The sequence below is a fragment of the Macaca fascicularis genome, chromosome 2, assembly GCF_037993035.2.
Source record: "Macaca fascicularis isolate 582-1 chromosome 2, T2T-MFA8v1.1".
NCBI classification, from domain to species: domain Eukaryota; kingdom Metazoa; phylum Chordata; class Mammalia; order Primates; family Cercopithecidae; genus Macaca; species Macaca fascicularis.
Window position 1 is genome coordinate 40,707,922 of NC_088376.1, and position 22,983 is coordinate 40,730,904.

The 22,983-nt window shown below is 36.6% G+C and overlaps 1 pseudogene; it reads left to right on the plus strand.

Moving 5' to 3' along the window:
* The first annotated feature begins 2,673 nt into the window (after positions 1-2,673).
* LOC102126334 (heat shock cognate 71 kDa protein-like) lies at positions 2,674-5,171 on the plus strand (annotated as a pseudogene).
* The last annotated feature ends 17,812 nt before the right edge of the window (positions 5,172-22,983 follow it).

A 22,983-nucleotide genomic window follows, 5' to 3' on the forward strand; every position in this document is an offset into this window, starting at 1 on the left:
CCCTAGAGACTTAATGAATGGCTTTGACCAAAATGTTGATAATGATATGGACAATGAAATCCAGGATGAGGTGGTCTCAGATGGAGATAAGGAACTTGTTTGGAACTGGAGCAAAGGTGACTCTTGTTATGTTTTAGCAAAGAGACTGGTGGCATTTTGCCACTGCCCTAGAGATTTGTGGAACTTTGAACTTGAGAGAGATGATTTCGGGTATCTGGCAGAAGAAATTTCTAAACAGCAAAGCATTCAAGAGATGACTTGGGTGCTGTTAAAGGCATTCAGTTTTAAAAGGGAAACAAAGCATAAAAGTTCAGAAAATTTGCAGCTTGACAATGCAACAGGAAAAAAAGATCCCATTTTCTGAGGAGAATTTCAAGCTGGCTGCAGATATTTGCCTAAGTAACAAGGAGCTGAATGTTAATCACCAAGAAAATAGGGAAAATGTCTCCAGGGCATGTCAGACACCTTTGTGAAAGTCCCTCCCATCACAGGCCCAGAGATGTAGGAGGAAAAAATGGTTTTGTGGGCCAGGCCCAGGGTCTGTCTGTTGTGTGCAGCCTAGGGACTTGGTACCTTGCGTCCCAGCCACCCCAGCTGTGACTAAAAGGGGCCAAGGTACAGCTCAAGCCATGGATTTGGAGGGTGCAAGCTCAAAGTCTTGGCAGTTTCCACATGGTGTTGAGCCTGCAGGTACACAGAAGTCAAAAATTAAGGTTTGGGAATCTTTGCCTAGGTTTCAGAGGATGTATGGAAATGCCTGGTTGTTCAGGCAGAAGGTTGCTGCAGGGGTGGGGCACTCATGGAGACCCTCTGCTAGGGCAGTGCAGAAAGGAAATATGGGGTACAAGCTCCCACACAGAGTCCCCACTGAGGTGCTGCCTTGTGGAGCTGTGAGAAGAGGGCCACTATCCTGTGCACCCCAGCATGGTAGATCCACTGACAGCTTGCACTGTGAGCCTGAAAAAGTTGCAGACACAACACTAGCCTGTGAAAGCAGTCAGGAAGGAGGCTGTACCCTGCAAAGCCACAGGGGCAGAGCTACCCAAGACCATTGGAACCCACCTCTTTCATCAATGTGACCCAGATCCAAAAACTAATAAATGAATTCAGTAAAGTTTCAAACACAAAATCAACATACAAAAATCAGTAGTAGTTCTATATGCCAATAGCACACTATCTAAAAAGGAATCAAGAAAGCAGTCCTATTTATAATAGCTACCAAAAAAGAAACCCTAGGAATAAATTTAACCAAAGAGGTGAAAGATACCTGCTATAAAAACTATAAAACATTGATGAAAGAAATTCAAGATGGCACAAATAAATTGAAAGATATCTGTGTTCATGGACTGGAATAATCAATATTGTTAAAAAGTCCATACTACCCATAATGATGTATAGATTCAACACATTTCCTATCAAAATATCAATGACATTCTTCATAGAAATATAAGAACAATTCTAAAATTCGCATGGAACCACTAAAGGCATCAAATAGCCAAAGCAATCCTGAGCAAAAAGAATAAAGCTGGAGACATCACACTGACTTCAAAATACACTACAAGGCTATAATAACCCAATTGGCATGGCACTGGCATGAAAACAGACACATAGACCAACGGAGCAGAAAGAAATCCAGAAAGAAATCCACACATTTACAGTCCATTGATTGTCAACAAAGGTGTCAAGAACACACATGAGGAAAGGGACAGTCTCTTCAATAAGTGGTGCTGGGAAAACTGAATATTCACATGTGGAAAAATGAAAGACCTCTATCTTTCACCATATTAAAAAAACTCAAAATGGATTAAAGACTGAAATGTAAGACCCAAAACTGTAAACTACTAGAAGAAAACACAGGGGAGACACTTCATGGAATTGGTCTGGGCAAGAATTTTTTGGATAGGACCTCAGAATCACAGGCAACAAAAGCAAAATAGACAAATGGGGCAAACCAAAAAGCTTCTGCATAGCAAAGGAAACAATCAACAGAGTGAAGAGACAATCTTAAGAATGGGAAAAAATATTCACAAACTTTCCATCTGACAAGGGACTAATATTTAGAATACATAAGGAATTCAAACAACTCAATACCAAAAAAAAGAAAACCCACAAAAAATCAGATTTTTAAATAAACAAAAGACCTGAATAGACATTTCTCAAAATAAGACATACAAATCACCAGGTAAATGACAAAATGCTCAACATCACTAATCATCAGGGAAATGCAAATCAAAATCACAATGAGATATCACCTCACCTCAATTAGAATGGCTGTTATCTAAAAGATGAAAAGTAAAACTGCTGACAAAGATGCAGAGAAAAGGGAACTCATCTTTTTAAACACTTTTTTTTTTAAAGGTAATGTCTCACCATATTGCCCAGGTTGGCCTCAAAGTCCTAGGCTCAAACTATCCTCCTGCCTTAGCCTCCTAAGTAACTGAGACTATAGGCCCACATCACTGTACCCAGCTGCTAGAAAGGAAAATTCTTATACACTATTGGTGGAAATGTAAATTAGTACGACTATTATGGAAAATAGTATAAAGTTTCTCAAAACATTTAAAAATAGTTACCATATGATCCAGCAATTTCACTACTGAGTATTTATCCAAAGGACTTGAAATCAGTATGTCAAAGAGAAACCTGCGATTGAACTCACCTGCAGTTCTTGGGGTTCCTGTGGCTTTCTTCTTTGTTGGAGCCAGGCCTACATGCCAGCAACCATGTCGAAGGGACCTGCAGTTGGTATTTATCTTGGCACCACCTATTCTTGTGTGGGTGTTTTCCAGGACAGAAAAATAGAGATAATTGCCAATGATCAGGAAAACCGAACCACTCCAAGCTATGTCGCTGGACACTGAATGATTGACTGGTGATGCCATAAAGAATCAAGCTGCAATGAACCCCATCAACACACCAAACGTTTGTGATTCCAAACATCTGATTGGACGCAGATTTGATGATGCTGTTGTCCAGTCTGATATGAAGCATTGGCCCTTCATGGTGTTGAATGATGCTGGCAGGCCCAAGGTCCAAGTAGAATACAAGGGAGAGACCAAAAGCTTCTATCCAGGGGAGGTACCCTCTATGGTTCTGACAAAGATGAAGGAAATTGCGGAAGTCAACCTTGGGAAGACTGTTACCAATGCTGTTACTTTAATGACTTTCAGTGTCAGGCTACCGAAGATGCTGGAACTATTGCTGGTCTCAATGTACTTAGAATTATTAATGAGCCAACTGCAGCTGCTATTGCTTACGGCTTAGACAAAAAGGTTGGAATGAAAAGAAACGTGTTGATCTTTGACCTGGGAGGTGACACTTTCGATGTGTCAATCCACACTACTGAGGATGGAATCTTTGAGGTTAAATCTACAGCCAGAGACACCCACTTGTGTGGAGAAGATTTTGACAACTGAATGGTCAACCATTTTATTGCTGAGTTCAAGCACAAGCATAAGGACATCAGTGAGAATAAGAGAGCTGTAAGATTTCTCCGTTCTGCTTGTGAATGAGCTAAGCATACTCTCTCTTCCAGCACCCTGGCCAGTATTGAGATCAATTCTCTCTATGAAGGAATCAACTTCTATACCTCCATTACCCATGCCTGATTTGAAGAAAAGAATGCTGACCTGTTGCGTGGCATCCTGGACCCCATAGAGAAAGTCCTTCTAGATGCCAAACTAGACAAGTCACAGATTCATGCCATTGTCCTGGCTGGTGGTTCTACTTGTATCCCCAAGATTCAGAAGCTTCTCCAAGACTTCTTCAATGGAAAAGAACTGAATAAGAGCATCAACCCTGATGAAGCCATCGCTTATGGTGCAGCTGTCCAGGCAGCCATCCTGTCTGGAGACAAGTCTGCAAATGTTCAAGATTTGCTGGTCTTGGATGTCACTCCTCTTTCCCTTGGTATTGAAGCTGCTGGTGGAGTCATGACTATCCTCATCAAGCGCAATACTACCATTCCTACCAAGCAGACACAGACCTTCACTACCTATTCTGACAACCAGCCTGGTGTGCTTATTCAGTTTTATGAAGGTGAGTGTGCCATGACCAAGGATAACAACTGCTTGGCAAGTTTGAACTCACAGGCATACCTCCTGCACCCCGAGGTGTTCCTCAAATTGAAGTCACTTTTGACATTGATGCTAATGGCATCCTCAGTGTCTCTGCTGTGGACAAGAGTACAGGAAAAGAGAACAAGATTACTATCACTAATGACAAGCACCGTTTGAGCAAGGAAGACATTGAACGTATGGTCCAGGAAGCTGAGAGGTACAAAGTTGAAGATGAGAAGCAGAGGAACAAAGTGTCATCCAAGAATTCACTTGAGTCCTATGCATTCAACATGAAAGCGACTGTCAAAGATGAGAAACTTCAGGCCAAGAATAATGATGATGACAAACAGCAGATTCTGGACAAGTGTAATGAAATTATCAACCGGCTCGGTAAGAATCAGGCTGCCGAGAAGGAAGAATCTGAACAACAGCAGAAAGAGCTGGAGAAAGTCTGCAACCCCATCAGCACCAAGCTGTACCAGAGTGCAGGAGGCATGCCAGGAGGAATGCCTGGGGGATTTCCTGGTGGTGGAGCTTCTCACTCTGGTGGTGCTTCCTTGGGGTCTACTCTTGAAGAGGTTGATTAAGCCAACCCAAGTATAGATGCAACATTGTTCCACACATTTAAAACATTGAAGGACCTAAATTTGTAGCAAATTCTGTGGCAGTTTTAAAAAGTTCAGCTGCTATAGTAAGTTACTGGGCATTTTCAACACTTGAATATGGCACATATGCACAGGGGAAGGAAATAACATTGCACTTTATAAACACTGTATTATAAGTGGAAAATGCACTGTCTTAAATAAAACTATTTAAAATTGGCAACATTAAAAATAAAACAAAGAGAAACTTGCATTCCCATGTTTATTACAGCAGTATTCACAATAGCCAAGAGATGGACTCAACCTAAATGTTTATCTATAGACAAATGGCTAAAAAAAAGTGATATATACACACAATTGAACACTATTCAACTATAAAAAAGGAATGAAATGCTATTATTCACAGAAACACAGATGAACTTCGAGGACATAATGCTAAACGAATCTAAGACACGGAAGACAAATGCTGCACGATCTCACTCATCCATAGAACCTACAAAAGTTAATGTCATAGAAGCAGAGAGTAGAATAGTGGTCACCAGAGGATGGAAAAGGGGGAATGAGGGAACAGGGAGAGGTTTGTCAACGAGTATAAAGTTACAATTAGATAGAAGGAATAAGTTCTAGTGTTTTATTATATAGTAGGTTGACTACAGATCATTTAAAGGTAGCCAGAAAAGAAGATTTTACATGTTCTCACCATAAATAAATGAATAAATGTTTGAGATTATAGATATGCTAATTACCCTGATTTGATCATTACACAATGTATATATATATTGAAACATCACACTGTATCTCAGTGTCAATTAAAAATTTTTTAGCTGTCAAAAAACAAAAAATTTAGCTTCTCACTCAGCCTCCTCTTACACCAATTTGGAGGAAAGGGGAAGGGATGTCTTGTTATTACTGGGTGGTAATGTAAAGCCAGCATTTTCACCTGTCCTACACTGACATCATAGGCTGAGAATGAAATAGCTTTATGTTATTGATTTCTAATTCAATTTCATTTATGTAAGAGAATTTATTATGTATGATTGTAAGTGGTTCTATAGCCTAGGATACGGTCTCTCCTATTGCATGTTCAATGTTAACTTATAAGGAATCAGTATTCTGCTGCTATTGAGTGTTTTACAAATATTAATTGGATCAAGTGTCATTCAAGTATTCTATATTCTTACTTATTCACTGTCTACATCTACCTGTTCTATCAATTGCTGAAAGAGGGAGTGTCAGACTTTAATTGTGATTTGTCTATTTCTTTTTTATATTTTCTTTATATATTTTGAACCTCTCCTATTGTGTTTATACATGGGTAGGATAATTACTTTTTTTCAACAAATTGACCCCTTTGTTAATATGAAATGGTCCTCTTTATCTCTGGTGATAGTATTTGTTTGAAATCTACTTTGTTTGATACTAATAGAGCCACTTCAGCTTTCTTATAATTAATTTTTGCATAATATATGTTTTTATCCTTTTACTGTTATTTGTGTCATTATACTTAAAGTAGATTTCTTATAGGCAGGGCAGCATATATATTGGTCTTGTTTTTTTGTCCAGTGTGACAATCTTTGTGTTTTAATTCAAGTCTTTAGATTATTTACAGTTAATGAAGTTTTCAATATCATTAGGTTTAATTTACCACCTTGCTATTTCTTTCCTTTCTATCTCTTCCTTTTTTTCTTTTTTTTTTTCTTTTTTCTTTTTCTTTTTTTTTTTTTTTTTTTCTTGTAATTATACTTTAAGTACTGGGGTATTTGTGAAACCGTGCAGTTTTGTTACATAAGTATACACGTGCCATGGTGGTTTGCTGCATCATTCAACCCATCACCTACATTAGGTATTTCTCCTAATGCTATCCCTCCACTAGCCCCCCACCACTTGACGTTCCCCTCCCTGTGTCCATGTGTTCTCCTTGTTCAACTCCCACTTATGAGTGAGAACATGCGGTGTTGGGTTTTCTGTTCTGTGATAGTTTGCTGAGAATGATGGTTTCCAGCTTCATCCATGTCGCTGCAAACGACATGAACTCATCCTTTTTATGACTGCATAGTATTCCATGGTGTATATGTGCCACATTTTCTTTATCCAGTCTAGTATTGATGGACATTTGGGTTGGCTCCAAGTCTTTGCTATTGTAAATAGTGCCACAATCAACATATGTATGCATGTGTCTTTATAATAGAATGATTTATAATCCTTTGGGTATATACCCAGTAATGAGATTGCTGAGTCAAATGTTATCTCTGGTTCTAGATCCTTGAGGAATCCCCACACTGTCTTCTACAATGGTTGAACTAATTTACACTCCCACCAATAGTGTAAAAGCATTCCTATTTCCCCACATCTTCTCCAGCATCTGTTGTTTCCTGACTTTTTAATGATCACCATTCTAACTGGCATGAGATGGTATCTCATTGTGGTTTTGATTTGCGTTTCTCTAATGACCACTGATGATGAGCATTTTTTCCTATGTTTGTGGGCTGCAAAAATGTCTTCTTTTGAGAAGTGTCTCTTCATATCCTTTGCCCACTTTCTGATGGGTTTTTTTTTTCTTGTAAATTTGTTTAAGTCCTTTGTAGATTCTGGATATTAGCCCTTTGTCTAATGGGTAGATTGCAAAAATTTTCTCCCATTCTGTAGGTTGTCTATTCACTCTGATGATAGTTTCTTTTGCTGTGCAGAAGTTCTTTAGTTTAATAGATCCCATTTGTCAATTTTGTCTTTTGTTGCCATTGCTTTTGGTGTTTTAGACATGTAGTCTTTGCCCATGTCTATGTCCTGAATGATATTGCCCAAGTTTTCTTCTAGGATTTTTATGATTTGAGGTCTTATGTTTAAGTCTTTAATCCATCTTAAGGTGATTTTTGTATAAGGTGTAAGAAATGGGTCCAGTTTCGGTTTTCTGCATATGGCCAGCTAGCTTTCCCAACACCATTTATTAAATAGGGAATCTTTTCCCTATTGCTTGTTTGTGTCAGGTTTGTCAAAGATCAGATGGTTATTATGTGTGGTGTTATTTCTGATGCCTCTGTTCTGTTCCATTGGTCTATATATCTGTTTTGGTACCAGTGCAATGCTGTTTTGGTTACTGTAGCCTTGTAATATAGTTTGAAGTCAGGCAGCATGATGCCTCCAGCTTTGTTCTTTTTGCTTAGGATTGTCTTGGCTATGCGAGCTCTTTTTTTGGTTCCATATGAAGTTTAAAGTCATTTTTTCCAATTCTGTGAAGAAAGTCAGTGGTAGCTTGATGGGTAAAGCATTGAATCTATAAATTACTTTGGGCAGTGTGGCCATTTTCATGATATTGATTCTTCCTATCCATGAGCATGGAATGTGAAACTCACTCAAAGCTGCACAACTACATGGAAACTAAACAACCTGCTCCTGAATGACTACTGGGTAAATAATGAAATGAAGGCAGAAATAAAGATGTTCTTTGAAACCAATGAGAACGAAGTCACAATGTACCAGAATCTCTGGGACACATTTAAAGCAGCATGTAGAGGAAAATTTATAGCACTAAATGCCCAAAAGAGAAAGCAGGAAAGATCCAAAATTGACACTCTCACATTGAAATTAAAAGAACTAGAGAAGCAACAGCAAACAAATTCAAATCTAGCAGAAGACAAGAAATAACTAAGATCGGAGCAGAACTGAAGGAGGTAGAGACACAAAAAACCCTTCAAAAACTCAATGAATCAAGGAGCTGGTTTTTTTTGAGAAGATCAACAAAATAGACCACTAGCCAGAATAATAAAGAAGAAAAGAGAGAAGAATCAAATAGACGCAATAAAAAATGATATAGGGGATATCACCACTGATCCCCCAGAAATACAAACTATCAACAGAGAATACTATAAACACTTCTATGCAAATAAGCTAGAAAACCTAGAAGAAATGGATATATTCCTGGACACATACATGCTCCCAAGTCTAAACCAGGAAGAAATCAAATACCTGAATAGACAAATAACACGTTCTGAAATTGAGGCGGTAATTAATAGCATACCAACCAAAAAAAGTCCAGGACCAGATGGATTCACAGCCAAATTCTACTGCACGTACAAAGAGGAGCTGGTACCATTCCTTCTGAAACAATTCCAAACAACAGAAAAAGAGGGAATCCTCCCTAACTCATTTTATGAGGCCAACATCATCCTGATACCCAAACCTGGCAGATAAACAACAAAAAAGGAAACTTTCAGGCCAATATCCCTGATGAACATCACTGCAAAAATTCTCAGTAAAATTCTGGCAAACCAAACCCAGCAGCACATCAAACAGCTTATCCACCAAGATCAAGTCGGCTTCATACCTGGGATGCAAGGCTGGTTCAACATATGCAAACCAATAAACGTAATCCATCACATAAACAGAACGAATGACAAAAATCACATGATTATCTCAATAGATGCAGAAAAGGCCTGTGACAAAATTCAACACCCCTTCATGCTAAGAACTCTCAATAAACTAGGTATCGATGGGCCATATCTCAAAATAATAAGAGCTATTTATGACAAACCCACAGCTGATATCATACTGAATGGGCAAAAACTGGAAGCATTCCCTTTGAAAACCGGCACAAGACAAGGATGCTCTCTCTCACCACTCCTATTCAACATAGTGTTGGAAGTTCTGGCCAGGGCAATCAGGCAAGAGAAAGAAATAAAGGTATTCAAATAGGAAGAGAGGAAGTCAAATTGTCTCTGTTTGCAGATGACATGATTGTATATTTAGAAAACCCCATCATCTCAACCCAAAATCTTAAGCTGATAAGCAACTTCAGCAAAGTCTCAGGATACAAAATCAATGTACAAAAATCACAAGCATTCTTATACACCAATAACAGACAGAGAGCCAAATCATGAGTGAACTCCCATTCACAATTGCTTCAAAGAGAATAAAATACCTAGGAATACAACTTACAAGGGATGTGAAGGACCTCTTCAAGGTGAACTACAAACCACTGCTCGAGGAAATAAGAGAGGACACAGACATATGGAAAAACATTCTATCTCTTCTTTATTACATTTCTCCTCTTGAATTAACTGATTATTTATTTATTTATTTATTTTGAGACAGAGTTTTGCTCTTGTTGCCCAGGCTTGAGTGCAATGGCGCAACCTCTGCCTCCTGGATTCCAGCGATTCTCCTGACTCAGCCTCCCGAATGGCTGGGATTACAGGCACACACCACCACACCCAGCTAATTTTGTATCTTTAGAAGAGATGGGGGTTCTCCATGTTGGTCAGGCTGGTCTCGAACTCCTGACCTCAGGTGATCTGCCCACCTTGGCCTCCCAAAGTGCTGGGATTACAGTCATGAGCCACCGCGCCCGGCCGAATTAACTGAATTTTTTAAGTGTTCCATTGTGTCCCCACTATTGGCTTATTTGCTTTACTGTTTTCTTTTTAGAGGTTGTTCAAGAGTTACAAATTGCATAATTAATTTATCACACCCAACCTTCAAATAATATTATGCCACTTTCTATACAGTACTGTTAGAATCTTATCACAGTATGTTCCAGTTCTCCCTTCTGCTCTTTGGATTATTGTTAACATTTCACTTCTACATATGTTTTAAACTCCACATTTACTATTTTTACTTCACTTGGTAAGTTGTCTTTTAAATACATGAAAACATGATAAGTAAAAGTCTCTAATCTATTTTCCAAAGACCACGGTTTTAGGTAAGTTTTTGAGTCACAGCAAAATTGAGAGTAAGGTACAGCAATATCTCATATGCCCCCTTCTCTCGCACATGCATAGCTTCTGCCAATATCAACATTCCCCACCAGAGTGTTACAATTGATAAACTTACATTGATACATCCTTATCAGCCAAAGTTTTAATCTATTAATAAATTTGTCCATTACGTTTTCAATTTCATTGATAGTTTTCATTTTTATAAGTTAAATTTGGTTCTTTTCTGAATTTGTTGGTCATTACTTATGAGTTCTTATTTCATACTTACGTTTTCAAGCTTGGCTTTTATCTCTTTAAATGTAATATGCATGAATATTTTATTTTCTGTCTCTATTAGTTTCATTCATATCTATTGTTTCCTTGTGTGTTTATTTATTTTCTTCATATGTTACTCTGAAGGTGAATAAATTAATAGTAGCATATTATTTTAAATCATTATCTAAATTAAATATTATTTTGTTAGAATTTGGTCTACCCATTTCACTTAGGATTTGTACATACATGTTATACTGGAATATGTGAAACTGATTTATAGTTTTGTTTTATAGGGCCATTCTTGTAAACGTACTCTTTATGTAACTAACCTTCCTGATTTCCTGTCACAACTTGTATGTTGGCCTTATTATGTATTTTTGTGGGATTTTTTTCTTGCCAAAAAGATTTATGCTTACCCTTTTCCAGGCACTTAGGGGCATTACCCACCCAAGGTCACTTAAAAATCAATTCTCAGCTTAAGATATTTTGATCTGCCTGGGTAGTTTGAATTTAGGTAAAAAATTATGGTTAACAAAAAGGAGAGATATTCCCTCTTGCTTCCTTGTTAGTTTACCAGTGCATTTAAAATGTTTTCTGATATTTTATCTATCATTTTATGTAGTTTTTTGTTGAGAGTGCGGGTAAAAAAACCTAGTTAACCACGTTACCATAAAATTCAAAAGTCCAGTATCATTCATTGATGGAAGATTACAAATTAGTACAATAACAATGAGAAGAAAAATTCGGTAAAATCTCTCAAAAGTAGAAGCATTCTACTTTTTTGGGGGGGGGTTACCAATCTTTTTTTTTTTTTTTTTTTTTTTTTTTTTTTTTTTGGTTTTTGGGTTACCAATCTTACGTTTAGAAATGTCCTCCAAGTGCACAAACACTCATTTCAAAGATATTTACTTAGGTATTATGTGAACTAGCAAAAAGTAATGAAAAAAAAAACCCTACTCTTAGAAGACTGATTAAATAAATTTTTGCACTTCCAAACACTGAACTATTATAGCCATTTAAAAATGCGGCCATTTTATATATACCGATATGTTTTTGTTACCAAGATACATTGATAGGTGAAAGCAAGAAGCTGCAGAATCATGTGATTAGGAAGCTACAGACTGTGTAAACTGAGTAACTAACTGGCCAATAGGGTGGAAGAAACTTACTTTCCACTGTTTACTCTTTTGTATCTTTAGAATTTTAGGCCATGTTTGTATATTACATCTTCAAAAAAAAAAAAGAAGACAGTTATTAAAAGAAAATAACAGTCTTTCCTATTCTTAACATACTATTTTTTCTTAGATCAGGAATGAGCATTGGATTTTGTAAAATTGCTTCTTTAAGCATCTTTATTTGTGATCATATATTTCCATCAAATCCATTATTTAATTCTAAAATAAATTAACATCCTGGATTATATTATTAATTTATCTAATATTGAGCTTTTCTTGTATTTTCTAAATAAATCTATTGGGTAATATTAAATTGTTATTTTAACAAATTGCTAGAATTTTACCCAGTCCTTCTTTACTTATGATTTCTACACTTATATTCAAAAGGGAAATAAAAGTGAATCAATCTCTAGTTTAATGTTGAGAATACACTCTTACTGTATTTTGGAATTTGGATTATCCCTGAAAGAAGAGCTTGAGGACATTTCTAAGTTTTCCCTGTAGGACAAGAATTTAAGCAATGTAGGAATTATCTGGATTTTGAAGTTTGTGTTAAAACCTAGATAATAATAATTCTGGCCCCAGTATATACAGGGGTAAATCTTTTACTTTTAAAAAATTCATGTTTGTGTTCTTCCAGGCTATTCTATGTTTTCTTGGGTAAATTTTGGTAATTTACAGTTTTCTGAAAAAGCATTTATATTACTTATTCTATGAATAGCATATGTATTCTCTGTTTTACATAAATGAATAAATTTTAAGTGTATAGCTCAACAAATGTATCTGTATATATAATCATGTAGCTAATACCCAGATTAAGATAAAGAACATTTCTATCATTCCAAAAATTAATGGTCTCTTTTGGTCAATAGACAGTCATACCACACCCTGGAATATAACCACATTTTTGAATTTGTATCATCACAGAAAACTGCAAGGGGTTTGCTATCATTGTGAATGATAGGGAAAGATAAGCATTCAGACAGGTTTTCCTTTATGATTCCAGGCCCTGGTGGAGACCAGAAGTCCACAGCCCACTCCTTATGCATGGCCACAGCTTCTACAGATTCACCTGTAAAATAAAAACCCAACTTCCCTGGCATCATCAGACCCAATGGAAGACTGAGTTCCAATGGTGGCCAGCCGCCTTGTGTTCAGATTTTGATGCATTTCCCAAGGTCCCCTTCTTGAACATTCTTTACTGCGGTATCCTTCTTGATCATTCCTCTGACTTCTGCTGGTGGCATCTAAAATATGCCTGGGTCTTATTAAATGCATAATTACCAGTAGCAAGTATAACAGGTGATGTAAAATGGTCTTCAGGAACTTTACTGCTCTGTCAGATTTTGTTTGTTTGGTTGACTGGTTTTGCCATTATTGTTAGAATGTCTAAAATAAACCATAGCCCTACCCTTCCTTCTTTAGACCTATTGTCAATGTTGAAACGACTGTGAGAAAAATCTTCCATTTTACTTAGCAAGTCTGCTACCAAGTGAGACCAGGGATTGAAGCCAACAGCCAGCCTGTGTGTGTGTGTGTGTGTGTGTGTGTGTGTGTGTGTGTGTGTGTGTGTGTAGGGGAAGGTTGGAGAGCTGACCATTCTCCTAGCAACTGCCTCCAAAAAATGTCCTAATCCCTCTTGCTCCAGCTTTCGGTTTTCCCAGTACTCAATTGGAGAAATAGGTCAACTGACTTCTCTTTGGCTGATGCAGGTATCTGGACTTTTTAAGCATTGATTGACTTTTCTATTAGTTTTATCCAATTTGTTTTCTATTTTTCAAAAATTGAAGATCTTCAAAGTTCTCAGTCTATGTATGATGCTCCATATCATTTCCCAAAGTTGTCACAGGCATTTTTGTTTGTTTCTGTTTTTGCATTTTAATATACTTTTAGGATTTTGATAGGGAAGAGGGGTAACTATGTTGACTCAATTTGATAAGTTGAACTTGGAAATTTGACATTAATATATTTCGAAAACTAACGTAAGAGGGCTCCAGAGAAAAATGCTTCATTAGGAGCAATTAGTTTAATATATTCAGACCTTTCCAGAAATGCCTGCTCTTGGTTCTTTTGAATTTAGGACAGAGGATCAATTAGATTTCATCTGATCAAAGCAGCTAAACAATTTGTAGAAGAAATTGTGTCAAGGGGTTTATCTACATGTCTTGTACTTTTAGAACCTTTATTACTATCTAAAAGAAGATTTGATGCAAACCTTTATTTTTATCACCTAGAATTTACCAAAATAGTCAGTTTCTGACTTTGTATTAAGTTTCATGTTGTTCTTGATTTTCACACCACAAAAGATTAAAGATAATACCACTAATTATGAAATTTACAAAAAGCCCTTCCTGAGGGTGATCTGCCAGTGGTATTGTACTACATAAAGACTTTTTGAGAAATAGCTTCGATAATTTATACTCATTAATGGGAGAATGCAGGAGATTAAAGGTAGCAAGGGTGAATAGCCTCTTATTTTTGCAAAACTTGTGCAACCTTTTATTCACCTACTAAAGCCATCTCTAGGTACTAATAAAAGAGGTGTGCTGCAAATATGAACTCAAAGAGAGAATAAAGACACAAGGAGCTATTTTCTCTCAAGAGAACTATAGTATCATAGATTAAAGGTGGAAAGGCAGCCATCATTTAAAGCAGCTCATCTCCAAAAGATATTTATTCACAAATTGATTAGAGTTGGAAACGAAAATGATTCAGTTGGTGGGAACATTATGGCAGCCCTTTAAAGTGTGATGGAAAAGATGAAAAGAAGATGCACTTACCCTTTCCTTAGCATACACACAGAGATCAAAAAGACCAATGATCTATTGATAGACCTAATGAGACTGTGCTTCTACTTAGCTCTTCAGTTATTTACAGTGACTTGGGAGGCATGTTCTGTCTGACAAACATGACTATCACATTTCTGGAGGTAGTATCACATTTCATGAAACTTTTTTGGGATGATTTGATTGAGTTTTCTAAAATTATAATGGAAATTAGTGATACTTACCCAGACAACCTTTGATCCTTTAATTACTCTTCAAAGACTTGCTTCATCTCCACTATTACTCATCCCAAAACCATTAATGGCATCTACTTCTCACTTTCTCTCCCATCTCCCATCAAATCTACCAGCAAAGCTTGTCAGCTCCATCCTAATCACTCCTTTACCTTTCCAAGTCTTCCATTTAAATCCAACTACCTCTCTTCCATTGCTGTTAGTTGGCATCTCAGCTGGGAACTGAGAACTCCCAACCATTCAGCTATCCAAGTCAAAGTGATGAAACCAATTAATGTGGTAGTAATTCAAGGGCCCTTGAGACTTTTAGGTTCTGTATGTGATTAAAAGGAGTAGTAAATTCATAAAACAGTCAATCCCAGGAAAAAAAAGTCAAGACTTATTTAAAGATTGAAAGTGCTATGTGTCCCAAATCAAAATTGGAAAGTTCAATGACTCTTGTCTTATTTATTTGAAGTTCTAGGTTTGCAATTAAGGTAATGAGAATGGCTCATAAAAATCATTCTTTGAATCATCAAAATTTTACCCTTTGTGAAAAAGACAAAACTAATTGGTTCACTGTCATGGAATTCTCACATGTCTTCTGTGGGCTCCACAATTTCCAACACATATACCATTATTTTAGGTACCATTAAGTGAGAGAAAAATAATACCAAAGTGGGACCTAAGCCAGGGACATAAGAACGCTGTGCCCTCAGTGCAGAAGCAAACAAGAAATAAACTTGCCTGTTTCATCTTGGCACTGGACAAAGAAAAAAAGGAAAAATTATCTGGGAATTTGAATCATAACCTGGAACTCAAGCAAGTCTGCAGTCTGAATTCTCACTTAGTGGTGTGGTCCCAAAAACCTCAAGCAGAGAATTCAAAACGATCTCAGGTTACCATTGTGATAACACTGTGCCCATAGTGATGGGCAGATTCTCTCTGAAATAACTCTACTTCCTTCTGGCCTAATTGTCATCCTTATTTCACAGATGTTAAAACTGTTTAAATATGTGTGTTTTAGAGCAAACAAGATCCTTCACCATCTTGTCCACTTCTGGCCCAGCATGCCTTGTGTTCCACTCAACTCCATCTTGTGTAACTGTTGGACTTATACTGGAGTTTTAGATGAAGTAAGGACAACTGATATCACCTGTTTTTCACTGTTAAAGGTATCAATGGGCCAGAGGAAATTAACGATAGATTCTCAGACTCGGAATGGATCCCATTAAAGGTCATCTTTCTAATAATAACCTACTCTTTGCCAACACCGTGTCTAAGAACATAACTGATTATTAATTCCTTTGTGCCTCCAGGTACCTAGACTATCTCTCTTTTATTGCAGTTACTATACTTATGGCAATTATATACTTTGATGAGTTCTCTCTCATATATTGTGAGTTTATTGAAGATATAAAATGGATAACATTTTTAACCAAATGGTTATCCAATTGTCACAACACCAAGCCCATCTTTATCTGAATAATTTGAGAGGTTTCACTTATCGTACGTCAATTCCATATACATTTGGGTCTACTTCTTGACTTTCTATTATGTTCCATTTGTTTGCCTATTTATGTAGTAATATCACACTCTTTTAATTATTAATGTTTTATATTATGTTCTTATATAATTTTTCTCCTTTTTCAAGAGTTTCCTATCTCTTATTGCTCCTTAAAATGTAAACTTCAGAAACAGTATGGTAGGCAGAATAATGTCCTTCCTCCTCTCAAAACTATCCATGTCTTAATCCTTAGATTATGCTGTTGAAGGTTCTTATCCAAAAGCATGGTATGTCTATTTGTTCAGATCTGCTTTTGTGAATTGCAGGAGCATTTTAAGTTTTTGTCATACAGTTTTTACATTTCTTGTTCAATTTATTTTGCTACATATTTTATATTTTCAGTGGCTATTGTAAATATTTCCTTTTCTTTCACTACCTCTTCTAATTAATTTGCATTTGCATATGTAAACACTATGGATATCAATATATTAATTTTATATATGCTACCTTACTATATTTTTCATTAATTATTACAGCTTCTCCAGATACACAACTATATTATCATCAAATAAGGATAGTTCTACTTCTTCCTTTAACAATTTTTATGCCTCCACTGGCTTTCTCCTTCTTGAGTACATTGGCTAGTATCTTCAACACAATATAAAATAACAGTAGGCATAGAAGGTATTCTTGTCTTCTTCTTGACTTTAACACTTTTTCCAGAAAAATCTAGTATTTCCCCATAAGTAGGATTATAGCCTATATAAGTACATTTAGAATCAATCATGTAGTTTATAGTTGAAGCCCTGTGCCTTCATGAAAATTATGAGAAGAGAGTGAGAGGAGAGAGATCTGCAGACAAAGCTTTGGGGTTCACAAATTTTAAGGTGGTTGGAAGAAGGATTATTGTTTTGACTCAAATTTGTCGGCTTACTCAATTATTTTGGTAAACTGTAAATGTAATCTTAAATTATTACTGTGCACACAAGTAAGTTTGAACATTTTAGTAAACTTACCAATTACTATTTATTTATGTATTTAAAGTAATTAAGAATGACTGGCACCGGGTGTGGTGGCTCACACCTGTAATCCCAACATTTTGGGAAGCCAAGGCAGGCAGATTACTTGAAGTCAGGAGTTAAAGACCAACCTGAACTATTGAAACAAGTTAGCCCATCAACAGTTTCTATATATCACATTACCTGGCAGCGTGCTTTACGTTGGATGGATGGATGGATGGATGGATGGATGGATGGATGGATGGAAGGATGTTGGGCGGGTGGATGAATCAAATAGCTCTTCAAATGACTAACAATATAGCAAAAAAGCTTAGGAGGTTTTTCAGGGTAACACAAAATGGGGATGTTTTAGATAAATGAACAGTCTTATATACAAAGGAGAAAAGGTAAAGTGACACAGACAACTGGTACAAATGTCTCAGGAGGATATTTGGTATATATATGTTATAAGCTTTTAAAAATTTCTTGACTTTTTATCCAATAGTCCCATTTCTAGTCATTTGTCCTGAGGATATATGGGGGTATGGGAGGGATGGTTGCTGGAATCAGAAATGCTCACAAACAAATAAGCCTAAGAAGGTTCATATCAGTCTTATAAAGAATAACAAAGAATGAGTAGCAGCTTATATGTCCAGTAATAGAGATTTTGAATTATATATGTATTATTAAGTTATGTATTTACTTGGATATCGTCTGTCTTCATACTCAAGAATGAGAGGCAAAACTTTTTTCATTCACTGGAGTATCCCCAGTGGGTATATTACAGATTCTGCATCTATCTATCTTCTCTCTTAATTTAATTTTTTGTACATATACAATTGTTAAAATGTGCTTAGAAGTATTGTTTATATGCCCACATCAAAAAGTTAGAAAAATCTCAAATTAATAACCTAATATCACAACTAAAAGAAATAGAGAAGCAAGAGCAAACTAACCCCAAAGATAGCAGAAGACAAGAAATAACCCAAATCAGAGCTATGCTGAAGAAGACTGAGAGAGGAAAACCATTCAAAAGATCAATAAATCCAGGAGTCATTTTTTTAAAGAAATTAATAAGATAGGCCACTAGCTAGGCTAATAAAGAAGAAAAGAAAGAAGATCCAAATAAACACAATTAGAAACAACATAGGATATGTTACCACTGATCCCACAGAAATATAAATAGCCATCAGAGACTGCTATGAACACCTGTGTACACACAAACTAGGGAACCTAGAAAAGTTGAACAAATTCCTGGACATATGCACCCTCCCAAGACTAAACCAAGTAATTGATTCTCTTAACCAATAATGAGATTCAAAGTTGAATCAGTAATAAATAGCCCACCAAAAAAAAAAAAAAAAGCCCACTACCACCAGATGGATTCACAGCCAAATTCTACCAGATATACAAAGAAGAGCGGGTACCATTCCTACTGAAACTATCCCAAAACCTCATCCTATGAGGCTAGCATTATTCTGATACCAAAACCTGGCAGAGACACAAGAAAAAAGAAAATCTTAGGCCAATATCCTTGATGAAAATTGATGCAAAAATCAACAAAATACTTGCAAAGCTAATCCAGCAGTACATCAAAAAGCAAATCCACCATGATCAAGTAGGCTTTATCCCTGGAATTCAAGGTTGGTTCAAAATACACAAATCAATAAATGTCATTCATCACATAAACAGAACTAAAGACAAAAATTACAAGATTATCTTAATAGATGCAGGAAAGATTTTTGATAAATTCAACATCACTTCATGTTTAAAACTGTCAATAAACTAGGTATTGAAGGAACATACCTCAAAATAATAAGAGTCATCTATGACAAACCCACAGCCAACATCATATTGAATGGGCAAAAACTGAAAGCATTGCCCTTGAAAACCAGCACAAGACAAGAATGCCCTCTCTCACCATTCCTATTCAACATAGTGTTGGAAGTCCTGGCCAGAGCAATCAGGCAAGGGAAAGAAGTAAAAGGCACGCATATAGGAAAAGAGGAAATCAAACTATCTCTGCTTACAGACAACATGATTCTATATCTAGAAAACCCCTAGTTTCGCCCAAAAGTTCCTTAAGCTGATAAACAATTTTATCAAAGTTTCAAGATACAAAATCAATGTACAAAAATTACCAGCATTCCTATACAATAACAACAGCCAAGCCAAGAGCCAAATCAGGAATGCAATTCCATTCACAATTGGCACAGAAGGAATAAAATACCTAGGAATACAGCTAACCAGGGAGGTGAAGATCTCTACATTGAGAATTACAAAACACTGCTCAAAGAAATCAGAGATGACACAAACAAATGGAAAAACATTCCAAACTCATGTATAGAAAGAATCAATATTGTTAAATGGCCATACGGCTCAAAGCAATTTACAAATTCAATGCCATTCCTATGAAACTACCAATAACATTCTTCACAGAACTAGAAAAAACTATTTCAAAATCCATGTGGAACCAAAAAACAGTCCAACAGGGATGCCCTCTCTCACCACTCCTATTTAACATAGTGTTGGAAGTTCTGGCTAGGGCAATCAGGCAAGAGAAAGAAATAAAGGGTATTCTGTTAGGAAAAGAAGAAGTCAAATTGTCCCTATTTGCAGATGACATGATTGTATATTTAGAAAACCCCATTGTCTCAGCCCCAAATCTCCTTAAGCTGATAAGAAACTTCAGCAAAGTCTCAGGATACAAAATCAATGTGCAAAAATCACAAGCATTCTTATACACCAGTAACAGACAAACAGAGAGCCAAATCATGAATGAACTTCCATTCACAATTGCTTCAAAGAGAATAAAATACCTAGGAATCCAACTTACAAGGGATGTAAAGGACCTCTTCAAGGAGAACTACAAACCACTGCTCAGTGAAATAAAAGAAGACAAAAACAAATGGAAGAACACACCATGCTCATGGATAGGAAGAACCAATATCATGAAAATGGCCATACTGCCAAAGGTAATTTATAGATTCAATGCCATCCCCATCAAGCTACCAATGACTTTCTTCACAGAATTGGAAAAAACTGCTTTAAAGTTCATATGGAACCAAAAGAGAGCCCACATTGCCAAGACAATCCTAAGTCAAAAGAACAAAGCTGGAGGCATCATGCTACCTGATTTCAAACTATACTACAAGGCTACAGTAACCAAAACAGCATGGTACTGGTACTAAAGCCCTCAGAAATAATACCACACATCTACAGCCATCTGATCTTTGACAAACATGAGAAAAACAAGAAATGGGGAAAGGATTCCCTATTTAATAAATTGTGCTGGGAAAATTGGCTAGCCATAAGTAGAAAGCTGAAACTGGATCCTTTCCTTACTCCTTATATGAAAATTAATTCAAGATGGATTAGAGACTTAAATGTTTGACCTAAAACTATAAAAACCCTAGAGGAAAACCTAGGTAGTACCATTCAGGACATAGGCATGGGCAAGGACTTCATGTCTAAAACACCAAAAGCAACGGCAACAAGAGCCAAAATTGACAAATGGGATCTCATTAAATTAAAGAGCTTCTGCACAGCAAAAGAAACTACCATCAGAGTGAACAGGCAACCTACAGAATGGGAGAAAATTTTTGCAATCTACTCATCTGACAAAGGGCTAATATCCAGAACCTACAAAGAACTCAAACAAATTTACAAGAAAAAAACAAACAATACCATCAAAAAGTGGGCAAAGGATATGAACAGACATTTCTCAAAAGAAGACATGCATACAGCCAACAGACACATGAAAAAATGCTCGTCATCACTGGCCATCAGAGAAATGCAAATCAAAACCACAATGAGATACCATCTCACACCAGTTAGAATGGCAGTCATTAAAAAGTCAGGAAACAACACGTGCTGGAGAGGATGTGGAGAAATAGGAACACTTTTACACTGTTGGTGGGATTGTAAACTGGTTCAACCACTGTGGAAAACAGTATGGCGATTCCTCAAGGATCTAGAACTAGAAATACCTTATGACCCAGCCATCCCATTACTGGGGATATACCCAAAGGATTATAAATCATGCTACTATAAAGACACATGCACACGTATGTTTATTGTGGCACTATTCACAATAGCAAAGACTTGGAATCAACCCAAATGTCCATCAGTGACAGACTGGATTTAGAAAATGTGGCACATATACACCATGGAATACTATGCAGCCATCAAAAAAGATGAGTTTGTGTCCTTTGTAGGGACATGGATGCAGCTGGAAACCATCATTCTCAGCAAACTATCACAAGAACAGAAAACCAAACACTGCATGTTCTCACTCATAGGTGGGAATCAAACAATGAGATCACTTGGACTCTGGTAGGGGAACATCACACAGCGGGGCCTATTATAGGGAGGGGGCCGGGGGAAGGGATGGCATTGGGAGTTATACCTGATGTAAATGACGAGTTGATGAGTGCTGATGAGTTGATGGGTGCAGCACACCAACATGGCACAAGTATACATATGTAACAAACCTGCCCATTGTGCACATGTACCCTAGAACTTAAAGTATAAAAAAAAAAAAAAAAAAAGTCCAAATAGTCAAGATGATCCTAAGCAAAAAGAACAAATGTGGAGGCATTATGCTTCCTAACTTCAAACTATTCTACAGTGCTATGGTAACCCAAACAGTATGGTACTGGTACAAAAATAGGCATACAGACCAATGGAACAGAATGGAGGGCCCAGAAATAAGGCTATACACCTATAACCATCTGATCTTTGACAAAGTTGACAAAAAATAAGCAGCAGGGAAAGGACTTGCTATTCAATAAATGGTGCTGGTATAACTGGCTAGTCACATGCAGAAGATTGAAATGGAACCTCTTCCTTACACCATATACACCAAATACTCAAGATGGATTAAAAACTTAAATGTAAAACCCCAAACTATAAAAACCCTGGAAGACAGGCAATACCATTCTGGACATAGGAACTGGCAAATATTTCATGACAAAAATGCCAAAATCAATCACAAAAAGGCAAAAATTGACAAATGGGATCTAATTAAACTTAAGAGCTTCTGCATAGCAAAAGAAACTATCAACAGAGTAAACAGACAACTTACAGAATGGGAGAAAATATTTGCAAACTATGCATTTGGCAAAGATCTAATATCCAGCATCTATAAGGAACTTAAGCAATTTATAGAAAAAAAAAAACTCCATTAAAAAGTGGCCAAAGGACATGAATGACACTTTTCCAAAGAGCACATACATGTGCCAATAAGCATATGAAAAAAGTTAAATATCACTGGTCATTAGAGAAATGCAAATCAAAACCACAATGAGATACCTTCTCACAGCAGTCACAATGGCTATTATTAAGAAGTCAAAAAAATAACAAATGCTGGTGAGGTTGCGGAGAAAAGGGAACACTTATACACTTTTGGTGAGAGTGTAAATTAGTTAAAACATTGTGGAAAGCAGTGTGGCAATTCCTCAAATGGCTAAAAACAGACCTACCATTCAACCCAGCAATCCCATTACTGGATATATACTCAAAGGAATATAAATCGTTCTACCATAAAAACACATGCATGCAAATGTTCATTGCAGCACTATTCACAATAGCAAAGGCATGGAGTCAATCTACATGCCCATCAATAGTAGACTAAAGAAAATACAGTACATATACACCATGGAATACTATGCAGTCACA